The sequence below is a fragment of the Artibeus jamaicensis genome, unplaced genomic scaffold (genome assembly GCF_021234435.1).
Source record: "Artibeus jamaicensis isolate MK-2021 breed Jamaican fruit bat unplaced genomic scaffold, CSHL_Jam_final contig_685, whole genome shotgun sequence".
Lineage (NCBI taxonomy): Eukaryota > Metazoa > Chordata > Mammalia > Chiroptera > Phyllostomidae > Artibeus > Artibeus jamaicensis.
The window spans coordinates 17,042,772-17,063,851 of NW_026521924.1; the positions used below are offsets into that span (position 1 = coordinate 17,042,772).

Consider the following 21,080-nt stretch of genomic DNA (forward strand, 5'->3'; position numbering starts at 1 on the left):
GGGTTAAAAGTGAAATATCCTATGTACACCTCCCTTCCCAAAGGAATCTGTCATCAGGAATTTGGTGTTTATCCTCCCAAATCTTGTGTTTATACTTTCACTGTATATAATGTATCCATAAATTCTTGTAATACTGTTTTGTGGGGTTTTAAAATCCACAAAAATGGTATCATACCTTATTTTCCACAACGTGTTTTTCTATGCAATGTGTTTTTGAGATCTTTCATTATATATATATATATATATATGCACACATACATATATATATACACATATATATAAATATATACAGGGTTGGGGAAAGTATATTTTCAGTTGTGAGTATACAAAACATAAGAGTTCTTGCATTATTATGATTAATTATTGTATTATTTTCTTCTTGTTTTGAGGACAAAATAAGGTGATGTCTGTAAAGCCATCACCATGCTACTTAGCATATGGTAACCATCAATAATTGTTATGGTTATCTTCATTAACAGCATTATTTTTTTAAATTATTTATTTATTTTTAGAGAGAAGGGAAGGTGGGGAGAAAGAGAGGGAGAGAAACATTGATGTGAGAGAGAAACAGTGATCAGTTGCCTCTCACACGTGCCCCGACCAGGGACCAAACCTGCAACCTAGGCATGTGCCCTGACCAGGAATTGAACCAGCAACCGTTCGATTTGTGGGACAACACTCAACCAACTGAGCCACACTGGTAAGGGCAGCAGCTTTATTTTCATCATCATTATTCAAGAGCCTAGTGGAGAATAATTAGAGCAGATGTATTAAACACAGCTGCCTACAGGAGCCAGGCAGGCAACAGGAATAAGTGGAAGTAGAGCCATGTGTAAGAATGTACTGGAGCAGGGTAGAGACTATGGAATATAGAAGAGTGTGTGCCTGCGTAGAGAGAATAGTCACATCTCAGCAGCAGCCCTTTATTGTCAAGCCTGATCATGTCAGACTTTCCACTATTTCAAGAGAAGACAGAAATCCAGATTTTTATAGGGAGCCTAATGTTTTCTAGTATCAATAATCTAAAAAAAATTACTGTGTAGGCCAAAAAAAAAATACCTCCCAGGGCCATGATAGGCTACAGTTGCCACTTTGTGTGTTCTGAATGCAAATCTCTGGGTCCATTTGAAATTCTCAGGGAGAGAATCTAGTTGGGTTGTTTTATCTTACTCCACTGACTCAATCAGCTATGGCTAAGGTACACTGCCCACCCAGCAGGGGATGTAGTGACAACTCTCTGAGAAGCAGGTATGGGCAAGAATGTGGTGATAGACATAATCCAGAAAAGAGAGGCAAGGACTGAGGAGGTTCACCAAGAATGGCTTCTCTGTGGATGCCAGAGGCACAGAAAGCAAATGTATCAGGAACACAGTAAGTCCCAATAACTGCAAACCCAAGACGGGGGCTTATTTTTCTTATACTTGTATCACGATGTGTCTGGAGGTAGGCAGAACGACGCTGGTATCAAAGCTCAGAGATAGCCACATGATTCCAGAATCCTTCCATCTTTTTACTCCTCTGTCTTAGCATGTCAGCTTTTATTTACATGTTTGTCACCTCATGGTTGCAAGGTGACTGCAGCTGTGATCATCATGTCTATGTTCCAGATGGGGAGAAAAGGAATTGAGGAAGTAAGGGATGGTTCCAGAAACCCCTCACATATTTCTTCTTCCATCTCATTGTCCACAGCTGGTTCACACAAGCATACATAGCAGTAAGGAAATTGGGAAGTTATTTTTAGCTTGGTATTTACATTGCAGCCCCAAACAATATCAGCGTTTTGTTCATTGGAAACAAGCATAAACCTAAGGTAGGCAATGAGCAGCCTCTAACCACCTCCTCTGAATAGGTTCTATGTGCCATGGTGTCCCCAGTGCTTACCCTGACTAAGCAGTGGGGACACTAGGCTAAAAGCTACAGCTTGCGCAGCAAAAAGATACAGAAGTGGTTGTGAAACCCACTGCAGCTGGGCCTGGTTCCAAAATGAGAAAATCAGCTCTGGTTCTTTACAACTCTTCTAGGCTTTCCGTCCTTCCTGATCCAGGCCCTCCTGCTGTCAATGTAGCCCCACCGTGGCCCAAACGCAGTGGGAAGAATGTGTGATTAACATGAATAGCAGTTTCAGGAGGCACCCGTGAGATCCAGAAAGAAATATGTAACAGGCACATCTGGTTTATAATGTATATTAATCCCTGACATGTAATTTGAGTAATATATGTAAAGTAAAAAGTCCAAGTGCTGATTTAGGAGCCTTATTATTACCCTGTCAGCAGAATTCATGTTCTATTTGCACAGCGCTCGGGGCCCAGCATCTCATCTAGGGCACCAGGAAGGAGAAGTCTTTCTGACGGATGCCAGCTGATGGTGGAGGTCCCTGCTGATGGCGATGGGACATCAGTCAAGTGCTTGGAGCCCCTAGTAGGATTGGCAGGAACTCATCTTGGCAAAGAGGACTGTAGAACTAGACAAAGTTCCAGTTTGGATCTAGGAACAAATCCATCCCCACCCCACAAAAAAAAGTCTAGAAAACTGTGGGCTTTGGGTTTCAAAGCCTGCTCTGCTACTTTCTTGCCATGTGACTTCAGACAACTTGCTTCAGGTCTCTCAGCCTCAATTTCCCCATCTATATAAATGGGAATCATAATAGCATCTATCTAATAGACCTATTGTGTAGGTTAAATACAAATAAAAAAACCCAATAATGACAAAAAACTAACCAGCTAATGAGCATTTACTGTGATAGTATTCCAAGTGTTTTACATATCTCATTGAATCCTCAGAGCAGCCTCATGATGTAGATACTTATTATGACCCCCCAATTTACAGTTAGAGAAAATGAGGCACAGAGAAGCGAAGTAGCTGAGATGCTTCAACAGACTGCTATATTTTATGGGAAGCACTCAGTAAAAAGTAATTCTCCAGGTGGTCAATGTCCAGTAGAACTTTCTGTGATGATGGAAATTTTTTGTGATTCTATGCTGTCTAATACAGTAGCCAACAAGCCACAGATGGCTATCAAGCATTTGAAATGTGGCTAAATTAACTAAGGACTTGATTTTTAAATTTAATTTATAGTCCCTTGTAGCTTGTTGTTACTGTATTGGACATCCACTCTCACCCCTCCTGGAGGGGTTTAGTCCCTTTATATTTGTTAGGCTAGACCTTAGGGAGGTCAATGGCCAGCCTAGTAGGGTTCCAGTAATAGGGTTGTATGAGCTGAACAAGGAGGGTGATGGTTCATCCCTTTGTGTTGCCGTTAGAAAGTGTTCTAGCATTTGAGAACACTGTTCCTTTAATGTGAGTGGGGCTTTGCTCTGGCTGGTGTGGCTCAGTGGATTGAGTGCTGGCCTGCGAACCAAAGGGGCGCCAGTTTGATTCCCAACCAGGGCACATGCCTGGGTTGTGGGCCAGCTCCCCAGTTGGGGGCATGCGAGAGGCAGCTGATCAATGCATCTCTCGCACTTACATGTTTCTCTCCTTTTCCTACTCCCTCCTTTTCCCTCTAAAAATAAATAAATAAAATCTTTAAAAAATAAAACATAAGTGGGGCCTCAAGATCCCCAGCTTTTGGCAGTGGGCTCCAGGATCCTAGCCACTGTCTCAGTCAGTGAGATGGTAAAACAGACGTGGTCCCTACCATCCTGGAACTGGCAGTGTAGTTGGGGATATAAGACAAGTGTAGAAGGATATTAAACAAGTGGCCTCTCAATTAAAGTCACACCTGAGTATATGCCAATGTCACAAGTAATAAAATGGCAGTTAGAGAAAGTGCCTTGCAAGCCCTCAATAGAGAGCAATTAATTGTGAATGGGGCTTTCACAAGGAGTTGGATTGGTCAGAAAAGCATCCAGAAAGAACTTACTACTGGAACCTAATCTTACTGATGAACTCTTCGAAGGAATTAAGAATGCCCCTCAGAGTTATCCCATATGAGGGGTGAGGACACTGGGGTCACCATCAACTCTCTGTGGGTCATTGGTTGAAGGATATTTCTGTGGGCATCACAGTACCAGTATGTTTGCCTCGTCCAGTCCATGAGCCAGGTGTGCTCCTGTGGCAAAGTCTTTTGGGTCATAGTTGCAGTTATCAGCCTTGGAGCATGGGTTGAGTGCTGAGGAGTATTGACTTTAAACAAACAGATGGCCAGATATATATCTAGAAAAATGGGTTTATTCAGGAACAACAAAGAATCACAATTCTGGACATGCGGTTTAATGGTAGAACTTGAGCAAGACCAGAGAAACAAAGGAGGAAAGTCCTCTTTTATGGACTCTGCAATGGCTGTTTAAAGTAAGAGTCCATTGGAAGAAATTGAAAGTTCAAAGTATAACTGAGTTATGGAAGTCTCCCATTAGCTGAGCTGTTACTGGGTAAGGAGGAATCTTCTTCCTGCTAAGGCAGTAAAGTAGTATTACTTCCTATCATAGATGCAAGGTATATATCTTCCTGTTGGAGTCAGTTCTTTTAACCTTCCTACTCCATTTTATTTATTTATTTTATTTTTACTTTGAAGAAGTGCGTATTTATTTTTTAAAATTACTTCATTGTTGTTCAATTACAGTTGTCTGCATTTTTGCCCAACCCCTCCCCGCCACCACAGTCAAACCCACCCCCTCCCTTGCTTCCACCCTCCCCCTTGGCTTTATCCATGTGTCCTTTATAGTAGTTCCATTGTAAATGACGTTCTGTTATTTAATTTTGGAGAAGATACGGGTGGGACTCTGGCCTTTGGCTACAGATGGGTTTCCTTCAGGGGTGTCCAACCTGGGGCCCGTGGGCTGCATGCAGCCCCGGATGACTATGAATGCGGCCCAACACAAAATTGTAAATTTACTTAAAACCTTTTTATTGCTCATCAGTTTTTGTCAGTGTTTGTGTATTTAATGTGTGGCCCAAGACAACTCTTCTTCAACTCAACGGCTCAGCGACACCAAAAGGTTGTGAGATACTTGTATGGTATCTCGGGGTTTCCCTACCTATTGACTCAATGGGGAGGGGAGAGTGGTCCATATTTAGGGACACATGCTGCCCCCAGCCTTGGTAGGTAACAGGGGACAGCATAAGGATTCACATGGAGGCTGGCTGACACCCAGAAACCACCTTGAGTAGAAGGGGTAGGGGTGGTACAGAAACATGAAACTTTTACTCAAAAGATGCCACAGGGATACCAGTGAGATACTGTGGCTTTGGTTCTGGACCACTTCAATAAAGTGAAGATTGCAATAAAATGAGTCACATGATTTTGTTTTGGTTTCTAGTGCATATAAAAGTTATGTTTACACTATACTGTAGTCTATCAAGTGTGTAATAGCATCATGTCTAAAAAAAAGTACATACCTTCATTTAAAAATATTCTATTGCTAAAAAAAACTCTAGACATCACCTGAGCCTTCAGCGAGTTGTAGTTTTTTCACTGGTAGAGGATCTTGCCACATTGTTGATGAAAACACAATTATCTGTGGAGTGCAATAAAGTGAAGTGCAATAAAACAAGGTATGCCTGTACTTATCTAAGTGAGACCATTTTAAACTGGAAGAGACTAAGTTACTCTTAATTAGTTATACATATTTTCTCAGTAATAGGTAGGGGAGGCACAAGAGAAAAATTGTCAATTACACAAAATAAAGAACCTATCCTTTTTTTGTGTCTATGAGTTGTGGTTAGATAGATTTCAATTCTATCACAAATAAAATCTCCGCGAAGACAGGACCGTTACCTGTTTTGATCATTGCCATATTGCAGCTCACAGCACTATGCTGGGTATAGAAAAAGATGCTGAATAAATATTTATTAGATGAATATATGCTCTGTATTTTCATATGAGTGACCCTTTCCCTTCCCAGATCCAAGCCATTTAATTTCAATTACTTTATTGCAGCTTCACCCAGAGCTGGTTGAATAACAGGAGTGCTGTTATTTTCTGTTAAACAATTAAGTGTTTTAGTAGAGTCAGGGTGTGAGAGGCTGCTCTCTGTGCCCCACACAAGCCCTGTTGGACTCCTAGAAAATGGTGAGGCTGTCAGAACACTGGCTGGTAACCGAAGGGCTACACGTGTCCCTTCAATTTAATGCCCTCTTAATTAGTATAATGGCTGGGTTTTCCCTCACTGCCACTTGACTCATTGCTTTCTCTAAGGCTCATTAAGATCAGGGATGAACAGCACTCCTCTGACCCCTTATGTCCCAATCATGGAATAGAGCTGGATCCCAGGCCCAGCAATGTCCCTTTCTAGTTGGACGACCTTGGGTGAGTTGTGTTCTCTCTGAGCCTCGGATTCTTCATCTGGTTGGCACCGTGGTCTTGACAATGGCTCTAGGCTTTACTCTCTGCATAGCCTCTCTTCACAGTACAAACTTACGTGACTCTTCAACGCTGCAGGCCACCTACCTCTTTACCCACAAGGATTCCCTTAATGATGTGGCTGTGGAGTCAGCCAAACCTACGTCCCAATCTTGGATTCAGATTCATCACCTTTTCCTGGTTGTGTGGCTTTAGACAAGCCACTTAACAACTATGAATTGCACTCTTTAAAAAAATTTAAATGTATTCACAAACACACATCCCTAGATACCAAGCATCGCTCTAAGACTGCTGAGTTTGAATCCTAGATCTGCTGCTCGCTAACTATGACCTTGGGCAAGTCATTTAAACTCTCTGATGTTCAGTTTCCTCATCTGTTAAGTGGGAATAATAATAACATTTTCTTTCAGGGTTGCTGTAAGGAGTAAGTGAATTAATAAAAATGAAACATTTTGAACTGTGTCAGGAAAATGGCAAGTGCCAGTAAATATTTGCTGTTATAGATACCGATCTTATTGAAACTTTACAACCAACTCTGGGAAGAAGTCTGGCTTTCCTCACTTCTAAACTGAAGGTAATGATACCCACAGCATAGGGTAGTTATGATTATGTCAAGTGGCATAGGTAAAATAACAATTGCCAATATTTATTGACTACTATAATGAACCAGATATTATGCTGTCAGAGTCAGAAATACGGTTGGCAGCAAGAAGCAAAAATTAAGTCACAGTGGCAAAAATATGAGGGTTTTTAAAAAGATTTATTTTATTTATTTAGAGAGAGGGGAGAGAAACATCAATGTGTGATTGCCTCTCACATGGCCCACACTGGGGACCTGGCCCACAACCCAGGCATGTACCCTGACTGGGAATCGAACCAGTGACCCTTTTGGTTCACAGCCTGACTCAGTCCAGTGAGCTACACCACCCAGGGCAATATATAAGGTTTTATCTCACATAAAAAGTCTGGAGGAATCTAGGCTCTTTCTGTGTTTCTGCTGTACCACTCTTATCAAGTCACTATTTGTTCTCAAGATTTCAAGGTGGCTGCTGTGCCTCTGTGCATCACATCTGTGTTCCAGGCAGAGCACAGGGGTAAATGCAAAGGCTGACGAATTCCAGTTGAGCCTGTCTCTTTAAAAAACTTTTTTGGTTAAGTAACTAAGCAACTTCCACTTGCATATCATTGGCCAGAACTGTCACCTGCTAGGGAGCTAGGAAATCAAGCCAGCCTTCATGGCAAGGGAGACTAAACAATTTAGTGGTAACCAAAACGCACAGACAAATAAGTGACCAGACTAACACCACGAAGGAAGTGAACAAGAGGCCAAACTAGAGAACATTTTTAGGTGGGGTGTTCAGTGAAAGCCTCATCCAGGAGGATAGTTAGCCAGAGAGACCTGAGGCATAAGAAGGAAAGAGATGGGGAAAAACGTTCCTGGTTTTGGTGTCACCGTTTTTTTCTTCCCTTTTTTCCCCCTTTTGAAAAAGACACGAAGTCATCAAACAACACAAGTGGAGCTATAACTGCTGTTCTGGCAGAGCCAAGGTTCAATTCAAGCTCTGCCTGGCTCTTGGGAATCCGGGCTGTTAGGCTGCAGGTTCTGGGGAAAGCGATGTAAAAAATACAATAACCATATCACATGTAGGACAACGCATGGAGAATTTGGACAATTCCCAACCTTCAGGGAAGTCTACAGCTGAGAACTGAAATTCAACAGTTTTCAAGTGATCTTGGAAGACCTCGCTGTGCCGTGGAGACTTCAACACTGATTTAAGTGACGGCTTCTGACTGGAGCAATATTCAAGAGGAGGGCACCACCCAGATCAAATTATAAAACATTTTCTGCACCCCAGAAAGGTAAATGTACTTGATTTAACCCTTTTTTATTTTTGTGGGGATGGCACTTACCCCCAAACCCACCCTCAGGGCGGCCTGTCCGCCGAGTGCCCAGGCTAGGGAGCAAGGAGCGATCCTCCCCCACACTGTGCACCTGGTTCCTTGAAAGTGAGAAAACTTGGTGCTTTTACCTACTGGGTCTCTTCCGCATCCCTCGGGCACCGCCCCCCACAAATTTGTTTAGGCCCCACCCACCCCGGCACCTTCCTCGCAGTTCCCCTTTGGGTTACACCTCCTTCCGACTCCTCCCCAGATGGCCACCTTTGGAGACCCTACTCCCTTCCGGGCTTCCCCTCCATCCCAAACTCGCCCGAGCTTCCCTCCACCTTTGACTCCTCCTTTGGGCTCGGCCTCTCTTTAGCCCCACCCACAACCCCTCTTTTCAAACATCGACCTGGCCCCTCCGCTGTCTTCCATACTTGCCTCGTGGTCCTCTCTTCTTCGGTACCGTCAACCTCTCAGTCCCCGCCCACCTTCGGCTCCATACTGGTGAAAGCGAGTCTCTCTTCCCGCCCTGAGCTCCGCCTCCGCAGACTCCCACCTCATCCCTCTCCGGTTGGGCCCCGCCCCGCCCCTCCTCCCACCTCTCCCTGCCGAAGCTCTGGACCTTTCTGAAACCAAACTGAGGGGTTGGCGAGAAACCATGCGCCCGGGAAGCCGGCTGTGTCAAGGCGGAGCTCTGCACTCCTTGCGTTTGTGTCACCTTGTCCTTCCTTAGAGAAAGGGTGGGGAAGAGGGAGAGTCCGGGGCCAGGTACAGAGCGGCAGGCGGGGTGGCGTTGAGGGCAGCGGCTCCCGGCTCCCCCACCCCCGCGCGCCTCAGTGGTACCGGCCAAGGGAAGGACTCGCAGCTGCCGGGCTCGCGCCGCTGTCAGTGCGGCTGGGCGCGCGAACGGCGCGGGCGCTGAGCGGGCAGACTCAAGAGAAACCGAAGGGGCGGTAGCGAAGGTGGGGGCGACCCCCCCTCCCGCGTGTGCCCAGCTCCTTTCGCCGCTGCCGGGTCCGCCCTCTTCCTCCCTTCCGCCCCCGAGTGCGGCGGCACCGCCTTCTTCTGCGCCGCGCGGCTTCTTCTAGACCTCTTGGCGCGGGTGAGTGGGAGCCGTGGGTGTCTCCTTAGGGGTGTGTGTGTGGGTGTTCCTTGCTCCTTTTCGGTCACCCACTTCTTCGCGCGGGCTGCTGCCTATTTTTAGAAACTCTTTTTTCGGCCATTCTTGGAGTCCCGCGAGCCAGAGTAACTCCCGGCGCCTACCCCCCCCCCCCCCCCCAACCTACCCCCACTCGGGCTCGCCGCCCTGGGTCGCCCGCCCGGCCCATGCCTATCCAAGCTCGCTCCTTGCCGCCCTAGCGTCTCGTGTCTGCTTCCTCCCTGCGGGCCCGGCCTCAGTCCGGAGTTGGTGGGGTGGGCCCGCGCCCGCTCGGAAGTTGGAGTCTTTTGTGCTCGCGCCCCGCCCCGCGAGGGGAGGAGTGGGGATGGGAGGCCGCGCGGGGGAGGCCTCGGGCGGGCCCGGCCCTGGCTCCGGGCTTCTTTCGGCTTTCCTTCCGGAGCTGGGTCTGCGAGCTCCCGGAGGCGTGTAAAACTGATTCTGCTTCGCTCCTCCCGGGCCTGAGCGCCTCCTCGGCCCCCACTTATGCGGCTCCTGGGCTTGTTGCACACTTGGGCTTGGAGAGGATCAACAACAGGCCCTCGACCTGGGGCCATGTTCCGCACCTGACTCAGCCGCCTTCGCAGCCCAGCCTCAGTTTGCCCCTTCGTGAAATGGAGGAAAAAAAGAAAGTCGCCTCGAAGGGTATTTGTAGGTACCCTTCGTATCTACAGGGAGGGAAACTAATATGTGAGAGAAGTGTTTAATACCAACAGGTAAAATTTAATGGACTTGACTCAGTAACTTCGTAAGTCATATTTCATTTGTTACCCACGGCAGCCGTCTGGGGTTATCACCATTTATATACAAGCAGAAATAAAGGCGCAGAGGGGTTAAATAATTTCCTTCAAACCAGTTAGTAGCCTCAGAAGTGTAAAGCCGTGGTGCAAGTACCTGTTGTTTATTAGTGTGAGCTTCTGTAATCTCTTTGTGCAGAAGAGATTTGATTTAATCCTTGGGTCACCCGTTAGAGACATAACTCCGTTCTTCTTGATGCCTGCGCTAGTGTCCATACTATGGATGAAATCCCAGTGGGGGCTACTGGAGGTCCAAGGGGAAAGAAGTCACTATGCATTTTTTGCTAGTATTTGCCCATTAGAAGTTGATGGGTGCAGGAGACTCCAGATCTCAAACACACTGAAGTTCCCTGGGGTTTTGGCTCAAAGAAAGCTTAAGTCATTTTATTTTTTATTATTGTTTCTTAATTTTATTTATTTTTTAGAGATCGGGGAAAAGAGGGAGAAGGAGAGGGATAGAAACATCAGTGTGTGAGAGGAACATTGATCAGCTGCCTCTCACACGCCCCCAACTGGGGAGCTGGCCCATCAATCCAGGCTTGTACCCTGACCAGGAATCCGACCGGGTCTGGGACCCCTCGGTTCACAGGCGGGTGCTTAATTCTCTCGGCTACACTAGCCAGGACAGAAAGGTTACATCATTTTAAACAGTGAAGTCCATCCTTTATTTCGTTTATGGCACGTTCCTCCCTCGAAACCTTGCATGGTCTCTACAATGTTTAGATGTAAAGCTCCTAGTTGGGGGAGGGGGAGAAGGAAGTGGCTTTAAGTCAACTGCTTCAGCTCTCCCTTCAAATAGGGTTTTATTTCTATTTTCAGATGAGGCCCAGAGGGGTAAGAGTGAACTAAAATTAACTTTGGCAGGTGTTCTAATTTTTCAATGTGTTTGATCCCCCATGTGGGGAGTATCTAAATTTTAGGCAGGGGAGTTTCTAGGCCAGGTCTTGAGGAGTCTCCTTATTTGCATTAGTTCTTTGAGTCGGGAGGTCTGCTGTGCTCACCATTTTACAAGATTCTGGATTTAGAAGTTGCAGTATGTAGGAGATGGAACGGGGTCTTACAGGTCTTCTGGTACCATTCTTTAATCTGCCCTCCCCCCTTTTTTAAAAAAATATTTTTTAATTGTTTTTAGAGAGAGGGGAAGGGAGGGAAAAAGAGGGAGAGAAACATTAATGTACTTGAGAGACATTGATCAGTTGCCTTTTGCACTCCTGAAATCTGGACCTGGACCTGGCTGGAAACCCAGGAATGTGCCTTGACTGGGAATTGAACTGGTGACCTTTTGGTTTGCAGGCTGGCACTCAAGTCCACTGAGCCACATCAGCCAGGGCTCCCTTACCTTTTAACTGAACTTGGAAAGGGGAAGTAAGTCAAGATCCACAGATTGCCTTATTGACAGAATCAGAAGTAGAATTTGTAGTCTCTTGCTTCTCAGTAGTAGTGTTTTTATTTCTATCATACCTTGCCACCTTTTGAAAGGGCATTAAATTACTTATGCAAGCCTGAAGACAGGAATCCTGAGTAAATTGAAATTACAAGGATGTTGCGTAGTCCCAGCCATATTCCATGTCTCGTGCTCAGCATTAGGAGGAGGCCAGGTTTTTGTGCACAGATAGGCTAGTTCTCATAAATAACCAGTTTAACTGAACAGTACTTCATATACTCTTCTGCGACCATTATCTGATTTCCTTTCTAATTCAGTCCCGTGAGGGAGTTAGTCTTTACAAGTATCGTTGAGAATTGAGAACACAGCAGGGTAAGGGCACTTGCCTTACTTAGATCACCAAGTTAATAAGTGGCAAGGACAGAGCACCTCTTCTGGGCAGAGAATTTGTTGTAAAATCATGAACTACTGTATTTTTTGAAATATAAGATGCATTTTTATAGCCATGTTTTTTGCTTTAAAAATCCCCCCTGCCTTTATCCGCACCATCAAGATGCACCTAGGTTTTAGAGGAGAAAAAAAATGTGGTGAAAAGGTGGGCCTTATAGTCCAAAAAATATGGTAAGCCTCTCATCGTGGCTGTCTGAGCCTCAATTTCCTTATCTGTGAACTCTCACAGGGTTTTAGGGACCATGAAGAATGGCTATGAAAGTGTATTGTAGTAGTTGTGAGTAGCAGGAATAGTAGATAGTATTTACTAAGTACTTATCATGTGCCAGTCGCTGGACTAAGGACTTTCTGTGGAGCATCTCATTTAGTCCTTAGAGGAACTGTGTGAATTAGGTATTATTATTATCCCTGCTTTTCAGAAGAAGAACCAGGCTTAGGTCACACGACTTTCTTTCTCAGGGTCATGTAGTTGAGAAGTGCAGGCAGTAGAACTGTAAAGCTGGTGTGCTGTATTTTGTGAAAATATACATATGACAAAATTTACCATTTTAAAATGTGCAGTTCTGTGGCATTAAGTACACTCGCATTGTAATGCAACCATCACCACCATCCATGTAGTATTTTTTTTTGTCTTCCCCAATTGAAATGGTATCCATTAAACACTAACTCCCTGTTCTCCTCTCCCCCCACCCCCTGGCAATCACTATTCTATTTTCTGTGTTTATGAATTTGACTGCTTGAGGTACCTCATATAGGTACAGTCATACAATATTTGTCCTTTTGTGATTGGCAAAGCTGGTGCTCCTAGTGCTTCCCTTAACCTCAGGGTGTAATGTAAATGCAGAATGATTATTAGTCCGAATCTGCATTAGGGTGTGGCTTGCAGCTCCAGAGCAGGAACCCAGGCCTGGTGGTGCTTTTGGTTAAGCTTCCTCCTCCCTTTCTGGATTGAAGTTCCTTATTACTGAAGCCTTTTTTTGAGATCTTTATTCACCCCTTCTGTGTCTTCCAAAGACACCTTCCACCCTTCAAATAGGACCAGGAAGACTTTCTACCCTTGCCATGTTCGCACCTGCCTTTCTGACTATCAAAGTTTTGGGCATATGGGGCTGCAGTGATAATGAATAGCAGTGCTCGGTTCAGAACTACTCGGAGGACGATTAAATGGTCCTTTATGAAATGTTCCCTCTTTGTGCTCTCCTCTCTTTCCATAAAGGCTCATAGGAAGGATTAGCTTGCTGGTTTCTAGAGGGTGTTTATGGATCCTAGTTGCTTGCAGCTGGTTAAGATGGAGTAATGGTATATTTAGCCTCTCAAAATTCCATGTTTCCCTGTCTGTGTAGTTGGGTGGGGTGCAGTGTTTATGTTTGTGAAGGGTAGTTGGAATTTTGTCCTGATACCTACAGGGCTGGATGGGGGAGGTATTCTAGAGATGGGTTAATAGGGCAACAAACAGATCTGAGCTTGTTATGCTTTCCTTAAAAAAATCTGATGGCTCGACATTTCCTACATATTAAAGTCCAAACCACTGAGTATGGTACTGAGGTCAGAGTGTGCTGAATTGTTTATTGGATAGAATCTTGTAGTTTGGGAGCTTTAAAGTCAGGTAGACCAGCTAGCCAACTGGCCACCATTTGAATTGGCTGCCTGTTGAGATTCTCTTTCATTGGGCATCTCATTTTTGGAAAGTTTTCCACTTACTGAACAATTATCAAGCACACCACACATGGTACTAAGCTTGAGTATTTGGGTAAACAGCCTGGTGGGGAAGACAGGCAAGGAAACAGGTGGTGTGAGAAGCATTGTGACAAGCAGCGTGGAGGCGTGGACGAATGGTACCTGACTCAGTGTTGGAGGGTGGGAAGCCTTTCCCAGAGAAGTTGGCTGACCCTAGACTTCAGGAAAAGAAGAAATGTGGAGTCATTGAGGGCATGAGACTGTTCTAGGCAGAAGGAATAGCAAGTCTAGAGATGGTGGTGGTAATAGGTGAGACTTTTGGCCGTTTTCCTGTATCTATCAGGTACCATTCTAAGCATTTAACTAATTTCTTCCCATGCCTTCAGAGGTATCTATTATTGTTATTTTTATTCTGTAGGTGAAGAAACAGACCATGGGGTTAAATAAGTTTCTCAAGATTCCTTGGTGGAGCATAAAGCTTGAAATGGGTGGATGTGGCAAAAGATGAGACTGCAAGATAGGCAGAGTAGGGGCCAAGTCATGAAAGGGCCTTGTTCGGGTTGAAGAGTTTAGACTTCATTTCAAGGTGAAGGGGACTATGACTTCTGCATTTTAGAAAGATGGCTACCTATTTGGGGAGTGAATTTGAGGGCTAGAGCACCATAGGCAAAGAGACCAGTTAGGAGGTTGATGCAGTAATGGCAGGCAAGAGGTGATGGTGTTTCAAATGAAGATAGTGGGTGTGTGTGGAGGGGCTGGAGGGCGTAGTAGGAAAATGAAACTGAGTAATGAGAATCAAAGATTTTTGGTATGGTGAGTAAGGAAGAAATCAAGGATGACTTCTAGATTTTTCCTTGGTGCAGTTATATAGATAGTGATGCCATTTATAGAGGTGAGGACACAGGAGAAGGACCATGTAAGAGAGGAGAGGTTTCTCATGCAGGGTCTTCTGATCCTAGGTCTTCGTGGGAGGGTGGGGGGAGCAGGAGTGAGAGAAGAGTATGACATGGCAGATCTGGCAGCTACCCTTGGGTAAACTATCTCTGGATAAACTGGATGATGTAAATACTAGTTCTGGAAGAGAGGAAGTGTTAGATTCTAGACATTCAGGCCTTGCACAGCTAATGTTAAAGCCAAGGAAACCTGATGTTGTTTGCAGCCAGTTTCCTTTGGTGCTGCTCTCCATGAACTAGCATGCTCCCTAAGTCAACTCTGCTGACCCTCTGCGAGGCACTGGGAAAACAAAAATGAGTAAAGCATACCTTGGGGAGCTTACATCCAGAAGGGTAGCAGATCTCAGTAGCTTAGATACTGTGGTGGAGGAAAAGAGTGAGGCGGGCAGGTCAGGGTGGGACAGGATGGGAAGGGATGGGGGGGTTATTAGGGACAGGAGTCAGGAGATCTCGCTCTGTGCTCCAGTCTTGTCAGGTGGCAAAGGTTCAGGCTTATTTATCTGAATAATGACGACTCCAAGGGTCCCTTCTAGCAATACCATTTCGTGATTCTAGTTGATGATTTAGACAAAATGTCCCTTGCAGAGGAGTTATGTTCTTTCTCTCCCTCTATCTCACTCTCCCCTTCTCTCTATTTCCCTCCCTTCTTCCTTTTTTCCTTAGTTAGTGGTGGAGGGGTAAGGTTAGAGATAGGAGGGTTTTCCCATGAGTGTCTGTAAAAACCTAGTTTTATTCAATTTTAGGTTCATGTATAACACATACAGCTGAAGGGGAGAAGATAATAACAGTAATGTTAGCCTGCTGTCCTACAGCCGCCCCCTGTATATTTTAAGGAAAGTTTCAGATCTGTGATGGGGTATAAGAGGGGCAGTGAGATAAATTGTGAGCCTAGTCATGACCCTGAGGGTCATTTGATCTGGTCCATGCTGTTAACTCAGTGTGTGGATTTGACAAAGCCCTTTTCTTCTTTGGCCTGTTTCTTCATAAAATAATCTTCTTTGGCCTGTTTCTTCATAAAATAATCTGGAAGGTCCCTAAAACTCTGTAACAGTCCAACACTGAGGGCCTGGGGACAGAAAAGGGTTGGAGGTTTCTTGAACTTGGAGTTTCTAGTCTCTTTACCCTCCTCACTTATGAAGAACTAGAATCAGGCAGCTTCCAAGTGTCGTCATTAGTTATCTTTTCTGACTATTTCTGTTGCCCTTCCTTTTTCCTCTGAATTTTAGTGTCTTTCTGTCACTTCATGTGCTGTATAAATGTGCTGTACCTCCTCGGAGGAGGGGAGGAGGGATGGGCTATTATCCCTAGGTTCTGGTCTGTATCCCCAAAGAGCTATTTAGGCCATCCCCTGTCTCGTGTTCTCTGTGCTGGGGTAGGGGTGGGGAGTTGGTAGTTGAATGCTCAGGTTTTCTGAGTCTCAGACACATCTGTTTGGAGTGCTTCACTGACTAAGGTGCAAATCTGGCCATCTTCCCAACAGGGCTGGTGCAGTTCCACTGGGGGAAATAGCATTAAGTGGGCTTTTGATGCTTGCCAAACTCACATTAATTGTAATTACCTAATACTCTCTGGGATCTCAGTCTTCCTGTCTGTAAAACAAGGGGGTTGGGCTAGGTAATTTTAAATGATACTTTTATCTCTTAGTAGTCTGAATTTCTGGTTTTGCACAAGAGGCTTAAGAGTTCATCTTTGGTAGGAGAAAGGGCTTTTCTAGAGCAATGGAAGTCTCTCAGAGGGTTAAATCCTGGGTTCACAGATACCTTTTAGTATATCAACAGATAGACATTGCTTTTGAGAATGGGCAGATTGCTGAAAAAATTGCTTGTGAGATGAATTTATCAAATTGTCTGCTGAGTTCCATTATAAACTTGGAGCTGTTATCCCATGGGACAAACTTGGAGTCCAAGACTGAAAAAAATTGCACTTAAATATGTAGCAAACTGTTTCAAGTCATACGATATATTACCCTGGCTGGTGTGGCTCAGTGGATTGAGTGCTGGCCTGTGAACCAAAAGGTGGGCTGGTTTGATTTGAAGTCAGGGCACATGCCTGGGTTGTGTGGGCCAGGTCCCCAGTTGGGGGTGGGGGGTGAGAGGTAACAGATGGATGTATTTCTCATACATCGATGTTTCTCTCCCTGTCCTTCCTCCCTTCCCCTCTCTCTAAAGGTAAATAAATAAAATCTTTAAAAAATATGATGAAAGGAAAATTTCAAAAATTAGTATAAGAATCCCAAACAGTACTAGAATTGGAAAAATTCTAGATCAGAAATTTGCATTTCCTTAGAGTTTTAGCTTTATGAGGTAGATACCTCTGCTGAGTTTACCTGGCGCTTGAAATGCCATCTGTAGCGACTGAATACTAGTTGTGTTTGTCAAGGTGAGAATCACTGCTTTATTCCAAGTAGGTATTCTCTTTTAGAAGGCCAGGTTTAGAAACTTCGTGTCATTGGCTAGGTTTTCTCCAGTCCAGAGGCATTTATCTGGTATTTAGCTGTCTCCTGTTTATTTGATTTAGTAAGGATTTCACTAAGCCTAGTTAAAGGTGCTGTTTGTATGGTGTTTGTTGATCTGTTTGTGTAGTTTCCTTTGTAGTTCTTTGTGCTAGTGAGAAAGCAAGCTCAGCAGTAGATTTAAAAGAATAATTTCCATAACTCATTATTTCTCCAGGTCTGGGTTTTCTTTCTGGAAGGTATGATTATGCTGCACAGAGAAGTCAAATGTTGTTCCTTGCTTACATAGACCATTTTAAAGCTTTGGGACTTTGTTCTTGCAGATAACTGTATGCTGGCACTGAGGAACAGTGCTGTCAATATAATAATGATAGCTGTGCCTGAATCAGTTGAACACAAGAATATCTTTTGTTCAGACCTTAAAGACTCACCCTAAATTGATTTTCACATCAATTAAAATCAATTCTTACTGAAATTAGGGTTTTAGGTAGAGTTACCATGCTAAGTAGGTTGCCTAGCTGTTGTAACACGATTATGCTTGGAAATCAAACTGCTTTCCAGTCCCAAGCTCAACCATTCATACCAGGAATTGGGAGTACCTACTGTGTGTTCTTTTTATGGAGAATAGAAAAACTGAGCAAGATGTGATTCCTGCCCAGAAATTGTCTTCAGTCTTGAGAGGGAAGCAGGTAAGTAAGTACAAAGTATCCTAGCTGCTTCTTAACCCTGCTGCCCTGGCCCAGATATTTGGGTTGAGGGTTCAGACTGGAAATAGCAGAATTGATGGATATATACTAGGCAGGGAGACCTGTTTGAATATGACTTCACTGTTTAGATTTATTTTTGGCTTTCCCTCCCTGTTTCCCTTCTGCCTGTTACCCAGTATTTATCCTCTATTGCTGAGATGTGCAGCACCCAGTGTGTAAAGTCAAGGACGTTAGGGTAGGGACAACATTCGGGTCCCCTGCAGGTTTGGCTGTCCAGACATCTGCCTAGTGCTTTCATTGTTCTCCTCCTATCAGTTCTCTGGCTGAGTTACAGAAAAATTTGATGTTGTCTAGTTGCTTATTTAGGAATGAAGGAAATTTCAAGTTTTATATTAAAACATTTTAAGTTTTGTTACTTTCAGTTTTGAAGTAAAGTAGCTTTCTGTTTTGCTTGCAAGTAGAATTATTTGAAGTATACTTTCTGGCATTTGTTGAATTTGTGACTTATTGTGGTTCTTGAAGCCCATTGCCACTGTCTCTGCCAGCCTTTGAATACTTCGCAGCATGGAGCCCCAGGAAATTGAGGAAGCCTTGAGTTTTCTTTGCTCTTAAAAGGCTCTTCCTCTTTCCTTGTCCCTATCCTCAAAAAAGAAATGTTAATTTGGGGTGCTGTGTTGTGTTCATGTTTTCTTTAAACAATTTAGCATTTTCTGTGAGATCTAGAAAAGAGGAAATATGTCTGTGTTGGTTAGGGACAGTATGGAAATCAGCTGGCCACACTGTATGGAGCCCACTGAGTGCTTTCTTTTGTGCTGTGAATGGCATAAATGTCTAAAGCACACTCTTGCCTTCAGGGAACTCATGGATTTCTTTGAGGAGATTAGATAATCATGAAGATGTGGCTGATAGTAAGGTATTTTTGTGTAGAGAGCTTGATTTGGAAGCCTAAGGTCTACTCTTGTTCCCTGGAACAAATTTGGCCAGGTAAACTGGGTTTTCTCATTTAAAAATGGGGTTCATACTCTATCTTGTCTTCTTCACAGTGTTATTGTGAGGAGCAAGTTAGATAAGCTTATGAACACTAAACTGTAAAATCAGATGATGTAACTTTTTAAAATTTAATCTTTTATTGTATTTCTTTTCCATTACCATTTAGTTCCCTTACACCCCCTGCTCCTAGCAATCACCACACTGTTGTCCATGAGTCCTGTTTGCTCAATCCCTCTGCTCCTAAGTCCACCCTGCCCTCTCCTCCCACTAGCCATCATCTGCTCTCCATCTATGAGTCTGTCTTCTGTTTTGCTTGTTAGTTCAGTTTGTTCATTAGACTCTCCATATGAATAAAATCATTTGGTATTTGTCTTTCTTTGACTGGCTTATTTCACTTAATATAATGTTCTCCAGGTCCATTCATCTGTTAGAGAGAGGGTAAAATTTACTTCTTTTTTTACAGCCGAGTATAATTCCATTGTGTAAATGTCCCATAGTTGTTTTATCCATTCAGCTGTTGGTGGACACTTGAGCTACTTCCATATATTAGTGATTGTAAATAACACTGCAGTGAACATAGAAGTGCTTATGTTCTTTTGATTAGTGTTTTGGGTTCCTTCAAATATATTCCCCGAAGTGAGGACACTGGGTGAAAAGGCAGATCCATTTTTAAATTTTTTTGAGGATACTCCATACTGCTTTCCATAATGGCTGCACCAATCTGCATCCCCACCAGCAGTGCAAAAGGGTTCCCCTTCCTCCACATCCTCACCAGCACTTGTTTGTTGATTTATTGATGATAGACATTCTGACAGGTGTGAGATGGTGTCTTGTTGTGGTTTTAATTTGCATTTCTGATAATTAGTGACATTGAGCATCTTTTCATATGTCTCTTGGCCATCTGTATGTCCTCTTTGGAAAAGTCTATTCAGGTTGTTTTTTATTTGGGTCGTTCCTTTTTTTTTGGTGTTGACTTTTGTAAGTTCTTTATAAATTTTGGAAATTAACCCATTGTCAGATATATTGATGAATATGTTCTTCCATTCTAATGGAAGAGAATTTTTTATTTTGTTGATGATTTCCTTTGCTGTGCAAAAACTTCTTAGTTTGATGTAGTCCCATTTGTTTATCTTTTTCTGTTTGTTTCTCTTGCCTGGGGAGATATATCCAATAAAAATTTTCTGTGAGCAATATTTGAGATTTTGCTGCTGTTTTCATCTAGGATCTTTATGGTTCGGGTTTAGAATTTAAGTCTTTGATCCATTTTGAATTTATTCTTGTGTGTGGTGTAAGAAGGTAGTCTAGTTTCATTTTCTGTATGTATCTGTTCAATTTTCCTAACACCATTTATTGAATAAACTATCTTTAGCCCATTTTATGTTTTGGCTTTCTCTGGTGAATATTAATTGACTATAAAGGTGTGGGTTTATTTCTGGGCTCTCTATTCTGTTCCATTGATCTATGTGTCTGTTTTTATGCCAGTACCAGGCTGTTTTGATTACTCTGGCTTTGTAGTATAATTTGATATTAGGTAGTGTGATTCCTCCAACTTTGTTCTTCTTTCTCGGGATTGCTGTTGATATGTGGGGCCTTTAGTGATTCCATATAAATTTTTGAAGTATTTGTTCTAGTTCTGTGAAATATGTCATTGGAATTTTGGTAGGAATTGTGTTGAATCTAGATTGCTTTGGGTAGTATGGACATTTTAGTGGTGTGAATTCTTCCTATCCACGAACATGGTGCGGGCTTCCATTTATTTATATCTCCTTCAGTTTCTTTCTTCAGTGTCTTATAATTTTCCATGTACAGGTTTTTTACATCCATAGTTAGGTTTATTCCTAGGTATTTTATTTTTCTAGCAGTCGCGAATGAAATTATTTTATTAATTTGCCTTCCTGTTGGTTCATTATTGGCATATAAAAATGCAACTGATTTCTGGATATTAATGTTGTATTCTACGGCTTTGCTGAATTCATTTATCAGTTCGAGTAGTTTCTTGGTGGACTCTTTGGGGTTCTCTATGTACAGTTCATGTCCTCTACAGATACAGTTTTACTTATTTTTTCCCTCCTCTTTATTCCCCTCTGCCCTGCACCTCTTCCCAACCCGTTCTCCGCCCTTAGTTCGTGTCCATGGGTCAGACATACAAGTTCTTTGGCTTCTGTATTTCCTATACTATTCTTAACCTTCCCCTGTCTATTTTGTACCTCTCCCCCTATTTTTTCCCATTCTCCCCCTCCCTGTTGATAACCCTCCATGTTATCTCCATTTATATGATTCTGTTCAAGTTCTAGTTGTGTGCTTAGTTTATTTGTTTTTTTAGGTTCAG

The 21,080-nt window shown here is 43.5% G+C and overlaps 1 protein-coding gene across 9 annotated transcripts in view; it reads left to right on the forward strand.

Moving 5' to 3' along the window:
• The first annotated feature begins 9,035 nt into the window (after positions 1-9,035).
• The window catches only part of RALY (RALY heterogeneous nuclear ribonucleoprotein), an 88,581-nt gene continuing 76,536 nt past the window's right edge, over positions 9,036-21,080 (forward strand). For 6 of the 9 annotated variants that reach the window (XM_053671316.1, XM_053671318.1, XM_037143245.2 and 3 more), the window contains exon 1: positions 9,036-9,287. The gene's annotated coding sequence lies outside the window, so the exon portion shown is untranslated. Of the gene's footprint in view, positions 9,288-10,038; positions 10,058-21,080 lie in introns of those variants that run through there. The other 3 variants (XM_037143244.2, XM_037143251.2, XM_053671315.1) reach the window with 3 other exon arrangements.